The sequence below is a fragment of the Coloeus monedula genome, assembly GCF_965178545.1.
Source record: "Coloeus monedula genome assembly, chromosome: 19".
Classification (NCBI taxonomy): Eukaryota; Metazoa; Chordata; class Aves; order Passeriformes; family Corvidae; genus Coloeus; species Coloeus monedula.
Window position 1 is genome coordinate 2,256,097 of NC_138799.1, and position 12,058 is coordinate 2,268,154.

The window sequence follows — 12,058 nt, forward strand, 5'->3', positions numbered from 1 at the left end:
TGCCCAAAGAATAAGAACTTACTACACCTTCCTTCCTAATCCCGCTTAATCTTTGATTATTATTTTAATTCTTGTGTCTTCTTTGCAAGAAGATCTTAGTTCAAGTTAAACTTCTTCAATCGTTCAAGCCACTTTGGAACATAATTTAGAGGACATTTAAACCTAAAATGAGATCCACTTTCAACTGTTGTTCATGAAAGTAATGTGCAAACCAACATTCCCAGGGCAGCATAGCCAGCAACATCATATAGTCAGTCAGCCATTGTCTATATTCTGTTTGCAAAACTATCCTGAATCTTCTAAACTGCTTGGGCAGACACTTACCTCCTGTGATGTCTCCAGCATAATCTGGATAACTTTGCCCAACATGGCCTCACTGGAAATGTGGGGTTTCATTCTTTGTGGATATCAGCAAACATCAGAGAAATCCGTGATCTCCTCTTAAAAACCACATTGATCGTTCAGTGTCGTTTCAAGCAAATGCACCCCAAGCGATCTATTAACAAGAACCTGGGTTACTCTCATCTCCTGGGATGGGCTGTAACATCAGAGACACCTTCTACTAGACCAGGCTGCTCCAAGCCCCATCCAACCTGGCCTCAAACACTTCCAGGGATGGGACAGCCACAGCTTCTCTGGGCAACCTGTGCCAGGGCCTCCCCACCCTCACAGGGAAGAACTTCTTCCTAATATCTGATCTAAACCTACTCTCTTTCAGTGTGAAGCCATTCCCCCTTGCCCTATCACTCCAGGCCCTTGTAAAAAAGTACCTCTCCAGCTCTTCTGGAGCCTCTTTAGGCACTGGAAGGGGCTCTGAGGTCTCTCTGGAGCCTTCTCTTCTTGAAGTGAACACCCCCAGCTCTCCCAGCCTGGCTCCAGAGCAGAGGAGGCTCCAGCCCTTGGAGAATCTCCATGCCTCTTCTGGACTGGCTGCAGTATCTCCACATCCTTCCTGTGCTGGGCCCCAGGGCTGGGGCAGCTCTACAGGTGGGGTGTCACCTGAACGGGGCAGAATTCCCCCCTCCCCTCCCCTGCTGCCCACGCTGGGGGATCAGCCCAGCACACAGGGGGTCTCTGGGTTCCAGCACATACTGCCAGGGAATGTTGGGTTTCTTGTCAACCAACACCCCCAAGTCCTTCTCCTCAGGGCTGCTGTTGATTCATTCCTCACCCAGCCTGTAGATGTGCCTGGGAAGGCAGTTTATGCATACATACAGATCTGAGTGTCTGTATATACACACACATACATAGATACATATTTATATATGCATACATACACTCACTCATATAATTTCCAAAGCTATGTTTTTGAGCAGCGATCCAGTTATGTGAAAATTTGCGTTATTCTTTCATCATTGATATATAATCAAGGTCAAAAGTAGTCACTCTTTTTAGCATTAAATTTCAAGGCTTTGATAAATACTTTGCAGCTTTACAGGACAGCTTGCCCTGATTGGATTCCTAGTTGAGTGTCATGACATCTCCAAGAATGTTCCCAGAGTCACATGTCAGACACCTGGAGAAAAGATGTCTGTGGGATTGATTGACACCTGTGAAAAAGATTGCTACTGAGTTCCTTCTGGAGAAAGAAAAACTTGACAAATCAACATGCAACTTTCGTACCACACAGATAATCCTGTTTTAATGAATGCCTCCTTGCTCAGAGGAGTGAATTCATTCACTCCTTGCTCAGAGGAGTGAATTTTAATGAATTCACCTTGCTCACCCTCTTAACTGCCAAGCAATGTTCAGGTTTTGGGGTCCCACTTCCTACTTTTTTTATGATGGTTTTTTTCCTGACTCTGAGTCAAGAAGATAATATTTTTCTTTCAGGGAGTGTGTGAACTTCTAACCAGAGCACAGCTGTGCAATTCCCCCACAGGGTGTACACACATGTTCTGTGTAAATGTCTAGCTGGGAACACACCTGCAGTCTTGGCGCTGGTTGGACCTGAGGGCGTGGAGCTGCAGCAATCATGTCACTCTCAGGTTAACTGATCCAGCACGTTATATTGTCCCCCAAAATCCTGAGCTTGCTGAACTGCTGTTACAAAAGTAACCAGGAGTTCCTTCAAAATTATTTATTTGGAAAGACAGGGAAGGTAGCTAAAAAGAATTGGTGCAGGGTCTTGCCTGTTAAATGTGGAAGAAAAGGACAGTATGGAGTTTCTGCTTGTTTGAAAACTAGAGAAGTACAGCACATTTCACAAACATCTCTCTTTCCCATACCCATCCTCCCGGATATTTTCATAGCAAGGAAAGAAGCTGTCCTTGCAGCACCCGGCTGCAGCTTGGCTCCACAGAGATGCCTCAGAGAGCAGCTCTGGACTGGATGACTGTTCAGGCAGTGGTGAGCGGCCATGGAAAGAGCAGAGCCCTGATATGAGCCCAGTGACCCAGCTCTGCCCCTGGCTGCTGGCAAGACTGCAGGTGAAATGTGAGGCTGCCGTGGGCAGTCAGAAGGCAAAAGGGAGAAGCAACCTCGCTGTGACAGAAGTTCACTTCTCCACACTGCATTTACTGCCTGCTTTAAAACAGCTCAAGCAAAGTACAGTGTTGATGTCCTAGATATAGAATATATTTTACAAAAAGCAGAGGAGTCCTTAGCACCAGGCAAGGTCTCTGATGCCCTGGTAATCCCTCCTCAGTACACAACGAGGGCTGTTTCATAACCTGCTAGCAGGCTCTGCGCAGGAGGACAGCAAGGGTAGAGGGGACATTACTGAGTAGGGCTGTGAGGTTCATCAGGGGCAAAGAGGATCCATGGCCTTTGAGGGCAGTACAGGAGCGCTGTGATGGGCCCCAATGTGATATATACATAAATAGAGCTGCTGGACTGAGCTTCTCTCCAAGCTGCTCCTGGGATTTGCTTCAGATCAAGCCACTTTGGACACTCAGACACCATCCCCAGGGACACTTATACTCCTGCAGCAGGATTATCGGCCTGTCCTTGTCCAGGATCACTTCTCAAAACTAGCTTATGTAACATCACAGACATAGACTTAGCTTCTTTAAGAAAGGTGATAAACCTTCTCACATGGCTTATAGATATTGAGACACTACCAGCTGGCTCTCCCAACTATCCACATACCTTTGATTCTCCACTAAGTTTGTGGAATAGCACTTCCCTTTACAAATGCTGTTTTTCTCAATATGGTTAATTATCACTGTGTTCTCAAATTCTAATCCTTATTAACTTCTACTTTTTCTTAGTATTGGCACTAAATTTACTGGGCAACCATTCCCTGAAACACTTTTCAAAAATTAGCATTCTACTAGACAACTTCCAGATCTCCAAAAGCAAGGCAGCTTTAGTAAGAGCTCACACACTACAGCCACTGGTCTAGATGTTACACCTCCATGCTCCTATGGAAACCTTGGGTAAGTACCCTCTGGTCTTGGCCACTTGGAACTGACTACTTGTGTTGTCTATTTGGCAACAGGCAGAATGTACAATCCTCATCATTTAATTAGCTGAAAATTTCTGGCAGGGAAGTCAAGCCATTTTTATCTCAACATGGGTTTTTTCTGCTGCTAGATAACATCCCAAATTTGCCGTATGATTTGCTCTTGTGCAAAGAGACAGTACAGGTATGAGATCAGCTGTAAATGGGAGCAAACAATATATATTATTTCAATTGCTTCTGCCTCCACTTCTGTTTTTGCTATCAGAATGGCTTGGATTAAAAAAAAAAAAAAAAAAAGTTTTGCTGCCTTCACAATGGCAAGGTACAAATAATGGCCTGGTAATTAATTGTTTTCAGTTTGGTTGCCTCCAAAAGAGCATAAGGAAGAAGAAGATCTGTCTCTTAAGGTGAAATAACCCCACAGTCCACAGGGTAATAAATAGTTCTTGTCAGTAACTTGCACAGAATATGGATTGCTGCCAACTTTGCAACTGCTGAAATAACCTGCAGATATGATCATGCCACTGGTTTATGATGGGGGAAGAAAAAAATATAAATTTAGGATATACATCCCCTTTCCCCTAAAATATACAGTATATATCATTGACTATTTTGCAGTGTTCAGTAGCTAGCTGAAAGTTATCTTCAGTGCCCATGTTGCAGTATTACAGCAGAAACTTTTCTAGGCTGGGGCTAAGTGACAGCTGTGAAAAAAAGGCTTGCAAATATATTTTTAGAAAGGAATCCCTCAAAGATTTTCATTAATTCTATCTGGCCCTGGTGAAGTGTCAAACTCATGTTCAGTGATGCAGAAAATCAGCATGAAATATCGAACACTTTTGACAAGTTTAGGCTATCTTTCTGTTCTCTTTGCATAAATTATCTTTGTGCTTTCATTAGAAAAGAGTATTGTTTAAAGACAGGCTCAAAAGATCAAAGTACACGTTTTCAAATCTCAACTCATTTGTTCCTATTAAATGCAGGAGCATTTGCTGAGATCAAAAATGTGTTTGAAGGTACATCTCTCTATGTATATGCAGTTTTTCTGGCAACACTGATCATTTGAGCCTAAAAGTCATGCTGTCTAACGTGAGAAGAACTATGTAGGAATTCTTGCTTTGTCCGTGGAACAGGAGACTGAACAGCAAAAAGCTTTCAATGAAACAGGACACCACCAAATGAAACTGTGGGGTTACCATGGCAGTGACAGCTTTGCACCTTGGGAATGGTGTCTCCTTTCCTCCTTTTCTCCAAAACCAGTCCCCTACAACTTTGCAAACACATAATTTAAAGCACAGGGAACAGGCTTTATCCCATGAATGAACACAAATGATGTGTATGATAGAGTATCTTTGTGGCTTTCAGAGAGCTGCATGAACAGTGAAGGATACAGTCTTTACAGAATTGCTAATGCAGATAAATGATCTTAAATCATCTTTGCATCAGATGTAATGGAAGGATCCTACATGGAGGCTAAATCCACAAAAAATTACATTTTTAGAAGCTTTTTGAGTTGATGTGGGACAACAAGAAGGTAGTTGCCCCTCTTCCCTTTTCAGTGTGCTGTAGTAAGACCAACACAGTAACACAGTTAAGATGGAGTGATAAAAGGTCTGAAAGGTGATGATACCAGGAAAAAATATGTATCTGCCTGAAGGCCCAGGGAAAGGGAGTTGGGTATGAAACATGAGAACAGCCATACTCGTTTAGACAAAAATGTCCATCTGTCCCCAAAGTGTCAGATAGTTGCAGATACAGCAGCTTATCTGTCAGTGGTTTGAGGACCTAGTATGGAAACCTTGCTTCTCTGACCACTTGTACTGGGAAAATTATCTCTTCATGAGCCTCCACTGGAAAAGCTACTGGGTAACAGTCACAGGATCAAAGCTATTTAGTGCTACAGGAACAGGTGTGGTGTGTACCCTGAGTCTTGCCAGAAGCACAGAATAGAGAAAATAATCACTCTGCCATCCACAAAGAGCAAAGAATTAATTAGATAACCAAATGAACAAATTTGTCGGGTTGGGCTTAGCATGCTTATCTAACCTTTCAGCTCCCAAGACAGGCTGACATTTATGTATCATGTAGTTTGACAAAGCCAGAATTGTGACAAATCCTGAAGATGTTTGTGATTGACCAACATTTGCAAATAGGAGAATTTATAGAATTCCAGGAATAACAATTTACAGAAAGCATGAAGATTAATCTGCTAGTACAACATGTCTCCACTATTCTAAATGGATGGAAGGAATGACGTCTTATTATCTGTATTCCAGAAGCATAATAAATAGTGTCCAGAGGTATAGGACTGATTTACAGACATCTGGGGTTTTCTGAGAGAGACATTGTCAGACATTATTACCTGAGAAGAAAGATTCTTTGTATCTGCTGGCAGCAATCATGAATCTGTGACTGCCGTCACCTGTAAGAGTAATTTATAGATCATAGAATATTCTGAATTGAAAGGGACCCTCGAGGATCATCAAGTCCAACTCTTAAGTGAATGGCCCATACAGGGATTGAATCCACACCTTGGTGTTACCACCACCATGCTCTGACCAGCTGAGATCATCTCAGGGCCTGGCTGGGGCAGACATGCACAGTCTGTAGGTGCTTTGCTGGTATCCCTGAAACTCATCATCTGCACCACCTCCAGTCTATTGTTTCTTATGAGCCCAGGTTTCTCCTAATAACTTGTGAATTCCCAGACATGCTCAAAAAATTATCCTTATTGCTTCTCCTTCATTCTAGAGGACCTCCTTTGGGGAAACCATTCTCACTGACCCTTGGGGTCAGATGCCCTGCATAGGTGCTCCATCCTACCTTCTGGCAGTGAATTACATCTTCTTTCACTTGCTTTGAACCATCATCCTGGTACTTGTGTTTGCCATTCTTACATAAAAGAGACATTGAATAAGTGTATGGCACTCTGGATTTTTCAGATAATAGAGTTATTTTATTTTCTCCACTGAATCTTCTTCAAACTGGAGAATCAAAGTCCACTCAGTCATTCCTCAGGAGGATGTTATTCCATGCCAGTCATCTCCTTCTGCATGCCTTCTCTTAAGTAACTTATTCTAACAATCTGGCAATCAGACACTATATTTCAAAAGTATCCCCGATAATAATTTTCAATAATTCTTGAAATATTGGGGAACACCCAGAGGGCAGCTAGTAATTTAAAATTCTATAAATAATATACGTATTTGCAACACTTACAACAGTGTTGCAAATAATAGACTTATCATATAGATATTGATTTGGTGCAAACACTGGAATACTTGATATGCCAAACTAAATCCAGTAATTTGCACTACCTTTAAGGCAGCTTAAACTGTGTTGATATTTATGAGTTTATATCCTTCCTTACTAAAAGCAATAATACTAATAGCACACAGATCTGCTACTGATTTCACTTGTCTGTGTTTTGGTGAGCTAGAACACCACAAGACCAGAGCAGTACATACCACAGATTAAAATTTTCTGAATTGACAGATGTCAAAATACTTCTTAATATGTAGGGTCACTAGTGGGTGGGTGTGCCATTGTAAAGGGTTAGTTCTTCCCTACGTACTCTTTTACTGGTTTTTACCCAGGAGAAAATGTAAAATCACTTTAACTACAAAAGAATTAGATGAGTCAAATATAGAAAAACAGATAGCCTCTGACAAAGAGTAGTCATGGTTCCAGTATACTTATGCTTAAGCTAAAGATGCACGTAATTAAAATGCAAATATAAATGCTCATAGCAAATAGTGAAGAACACAGTCTGTAATACAGATGTAGGGGACCCAAACCAGGTCTTGAGATTGTTAAAATGTAAAAAGTGCCTGCAATTCTGCTGCTGCAACCAGCTCAGCTAATTTAAATGTTTGATAGACAGCAATTGACCAAAGAAAAATACAATAATAATATTATCTCCACATCTGAGTGGTGTCACTGTCTTTTCAGAGAGTGTCTGTGCTCACACTTAGGTCAGACTGGAAAAGACTGTCAATGACTCCCATTTAAAAAAAAAGTAATAGAAGCACTGAAAAACATTCTAGAAAGGACTCAAAAAAGGAGAGGAAAGGCCTAAATAGGGTGCCTCTTAATGCTACAGGAATCCATTTTCTACAGGATAATCCAATTCAGATGCCTTTGCTTCCTAGTGTAACTAAATCACAGGCACCCCGAACAGAATCCAAAACAAACAGCCATGAGAGCTGTGTAAATGCACCAAGGATGTTACCCAACATGAAGCAATGACAACAATGCATCTGACAATCCATCTCTTCCCACAGAGGAAACTGGGTCATTCCACAAAAAGGTGGTTAGATTTCAGGGCCTCTAAAGTTTAAATAATTTCCTGACAAATGTTTCTTCTGCCTTAAAATAAAGAAAAATTACGTAATGATGACAGATCTACTTTGCCACCTCATCTCCTGTACAAAATTACCTTGTGGTAAGAGTATTTTCCCAAGCTGTGAGAGACCTGCAATCAATTCTTACTGTTACTTGGGGAATGCAGATCCCAGGCTGCCTTTCCTGTAATTATATGGCTCTCAGCAAGCTCACAGCATAGACCCACATGGGAACAGATGAACATTCTCAACATTCCTGCTGAAATTCTAACCTCTGAGGGGGGGAAAAAATAAAAAAGGAAAAAAAGGTAGTCTCTGGGATGACTTTGCAACCTACTGTTCAGGAAATCTATCTGTTCAGCTGTGTATGTTAAACCTTATTCAAAGACCTCCTTGTATATTTTATAGCAAGCAGCTACTGATTGAATAGTGTAAGTGGACATCTCTGTGGTGGTGGTTCTACAGAGCTGTGGTCATCTCTGGCTTTCTCATATTTGTTCTAACTCAGAACATTTTGAATTTTTTTTCCCTCGTATCAGAGGAGCTTCAAGAAAACGGAAGGAAAGATTAACTCTTTGCTTTCCTCATTGTAACTATCTTTTAATTAAAGGTGCAGACTAAACTAATAATAAAAACATGAAATAATGCCCATGAGGAAAAATTAATCCCAGGCAGATTTTTACACACAGAAATGGTATCTAAGTTGGCCATCACTATTCAGAAGCAATCATGCAGATAAAATAGCTAGTCCCCTGAAAACACTAAGCCAAGCAGTGCTTGTCTGGGGAGATTCCTCCGTTCCTGACAGTGGGATTTCCTCCTCTACACTCATGACTTCTTGGGAAGCACATCCCGAGTCAAAAGCCATCACTGTGTCAAACTAGTGCCTCTCTTTGAATTTCTCCACCTGCACACTCCTAACCCAGGGAGCTGGTGTACAGCTGGATTCCAGTAAATGCTTGTCAAAAACCTCAGCTTCCCAAAACTGTTGCACCTCTGTGATGTGACACTGGAACACATAGCCACCTCTTCCAGCCACTCCAGCCCAGTAAAGCTGCCACTGGTGCCTGGGGAGCCAATGACTCTGCCCACGCTGAGGGGCACAGATGTCACTTTGGGGTGTTCAACCAGTAGCAAAGTTGGGCACACGTCCCAGAGACACACAGAGACACACAGGACACTGACACAAGTGGTCACAGAGCTGCTACAGCAGCCACACAGGTTCCATCAAGAGCACCTGCATCACACAAGCACAGACAGATCCCCTCCTCCTCAGGGACAGGCAGAAACAGGAGTCACCAGCAGAGTCACACAGACCTGCTCACCAGGCTCCCAAACACATGTGCAGCTCCCTTGTGTCCAGCACAGCTCCTCTGTCCCCCTCAGACCCAGCCCTCCGACTCACGTCACAGTTTCCTCTTTGCCTACTTGTCCAGCTTGATGCTCACACACACACAGCTCTCCCACTCATCCCACAGGGGCTCCTGGGCACACCATCACAGCCCCCTTGCCTGCCCAACATGCCAGAGGTTTGTTTCTTCTTGTCATCTCTGTATTTGTTTTGCCAGACCTGTGTCTCTCTGTATATATTGTTTAGTGTTTCCCCTTTTACCTTAGTTTCCCAACACACAAGGTTCCTGATTTGATAAGCTTACTAGAATATATGTTTTTACACTTTCACATGCCTTCACCAAGCAGTGTGACTGACCAGGTTTGGTTCACACCACCTCCTCCCTTACCATTTGTCAGACAGGTTTGTTTGTGTTCCAGCACATTCTCAGTTCGGGCTTCCTCCCTTTCTTACTGTCCCTTGCATTGTCAAAAGCAGCCCTTAAACAGCTAATCTGAAAGGAGCAGACACTCTCCTTCCACATGCCTTTACAGAGCAACTTAGAGTTATTCTGATTTGACACCCAGCCTGCCCCATGACAACCTCTGCAGGACCGTGGAGTGGCACAAAAGTCAGGCACCTTTCTGCAGGCTGAGACCTTGAGCATGCCTTGCAAACCTACAGCTCAGGAATGCAAGTTCCTCCTGTGGTCCATAAGCTGGCAGTTGTCTCACTCTGTTCCAAGACTGAGGCTGGCTTCAGGCTTGCCAGTGCCTCACACAATGGTATAAAATTTTTTGCCTCAATAAATCTTTCTTCTTATCTGGCAGCATGTGTAGATAAACTGGGAGGATAGGAGGGCATCCATTAATATTACCTCCTTTAAGAGATAATTGTGCACAATTAGAAAAATCCCATCCTGCTGACTAAGGCAAACCCTTGCAGTGCAGAGCCAAGTGTTGCCTTATTTGGCTTTATCAGAGCTGTCTTTGGGTTCCTCCATCCTCCATCCTGGCACAGATCAATGTGAAAAGGACAGGTCAGTGCAGCTGACTCCATACAACCTTAAACCAATCCTGTCTCTGAGTAATTAGCAGAGAGATCAGAGCTACAACACGTTTACAACTAAAGAGTAAATTATTATTGACCAAAAATAGAGCACTCGAGTGCTGTGTGGGCAGGAGGTAACGTATAAAGAGCCGCAGCCGAAGGCAACTTTATTATTTGTTACCTCAGCATCTCACGGTAAGTGCCATCCTCTTGCTTCCTACTCTGACCATGACATCTCCACAGCTCCCCAGAAAGGTGGAGTACAAAGGGGCGTTTTCTTCTCATTTCCCACCTCTAACATTCCAGCTCATGCTTTACGTGCAAAGTCGAGGTTATACAACCCAAACCACTCCAGTGTGGTGCACAAGCAGAAGCAGAGGAGTCATAGCATGCCAGTCCTTGGAAGGGCCTTCTACCAACTTTGCTCGCTCCAAGTCCTATGAAAGGCACCAGAAGACTCTGAAGGCAGTTGAATTTGACTAGGAGTATATGTGTAAAGTAGCTAATTTTTTCCTTGACATTAGATTTGTTTCAAGCAGCTCACAGGAATGTGGGGAGGAGCACAAGACACTGTGGAATTTTGCTCTAGGTCAGGAGCTGTGAGGCACTGTGTGCAGTTCAGCTGTCTGGAGAGACTGCACAGGGTGTAGGAATGTTTGATATGGCATATGCTGAAGACAATGGACTGGTTTTGATGTAACTCTCTCTGTCCTTTCTTTAACTATTTCACACAGGTTCTGAAAACAGATATCCTCGTGGGCTCTCTGAAGGTAGGGGTGTAACAAATAACACATACCTTTGCTAATTGATCCTGAGCAATAAGTAAAGCTCACCCAGACAATGGCAAGGGCAGGTGCAAAAGACAATGATGTAGAACCAGCATCACTGGAAAGGATATATTGTATTTTCATCAACATGAGCAATAGTCACAGTTCTTGGAGGAATACTCCATGTATCAGGAAAGAAAATTACAGATGCTCAAACTTAGTCAAGATGGCATGATAGACAGAGACAGTAATGGCTCTTTTTGTGGTGTAACCTCAAATTCTGGGATTTGTAGATTATTAAAATTCATCCCCTGCCATCTGCACAGCTGCTGGAAGCCTGAGGTTGTGTTTGGAGAGGAGGCTCAAAGTAATAGTCAAGTGTCAGTTTCCTCTGGGGGAAAGTCTAGAAAATTATTTACTGGCTGTGGTTTATCATACAGGCACTGAAACCCAAACAAAGTTCAGAATGATCTTGTCTCCTGCCTGATAGGCAGATCTGTTTATGTCCAAAGAGTAACCTTGTGTGCATCACTCCCTTCTAGATTTTCTGGGGAAGGTTAGTGACTTAGTGACTGGGAGCATGCAGCAGAGCACAGAAGGAACCTTCCACACATGTGTCTTCTATCCTAAAACCAAAAGCTTCTCACTGAAACTGGAGCTGAAAGGGATGGAAGTGCAGGGTATGCTCCTAGAGAATGGCACCTTCTCTGCTCAGGAATGTGTAGCGATCTGAATTTTACACAATTTCCTATCAAAGACTTTAAGTAGTTTAACAGACTGTGCCCTTTGAGGAATTTTCTGATATCCCTTTTCTGATGGCATTTTCTGGTGTTCTGCTTCACTTTTTCATGGATGCTCTGAAATAGCTTCTCTCTTTCTTTTCTGTTGCTTCCCTCAAGCCCTTCAGATGCAAGATCACAGAGGCAAAAACCTCAGGCTCTGAATACGCAGAATAGTTTCTAAGTAATCTAAAGGTTCTGGATTTTGTGCTTTGAAATTCCTGGCTGTTAAAAGCTCTTGTGTGAGGCCATCCCTCAAAGTCCTGCAGGGTGCAGGTCCCATAGCAGATAGCTCTTGCTGAGAGAGATCAGCACTTCTACTACAAAATGGCCAGGAGAAGCCTTACAAATGCCTTCATACTCCTTTCATCATTTTCTTGCAC